Here is a 327-nt window from a genome sequence, read left to right on the forward strand (position 1 = left end):
CTTTCAAAGATGGATAAAAATATTTGAACGACAAATTTTTGGATACCTTTTCTTTTTAACAAGCTTATATTAGCTTCACCTGTATGTTTGTATGTAACCGACTACTTTAGACTCGATTTTGACGCACTTTAAACGGACAGATTTAATTCAAACTTTGTACACTTATCAAGGATCTTTTACCATTACTTAGAGGGATTCTTCCGAATCCGTATAGGCTTTTTTTATCCCGGAAAACGTAAATATGTACCACGGGCGAAGCCGGGGCGGACTGCTAGTACAATATAGTTTCATGAGTTTACCATAGCAGTTTTTCTTTAATTATTTTTT

Source organism: Colias philodice, chromosome 30 (assembly GCF_061535455.1).
Source record: "Colias philodice isolate Cphi_HAF_F1 chromosome 30, ilColPhil1 Martin Lab GWU primary, whole genome shotgun sequence".
Lineage (NCBI taxonomy): Eukaryota > Metazoa > Arthropoda > Insecta > Lepidoptera > Pieridae > Colias > Colias philodice.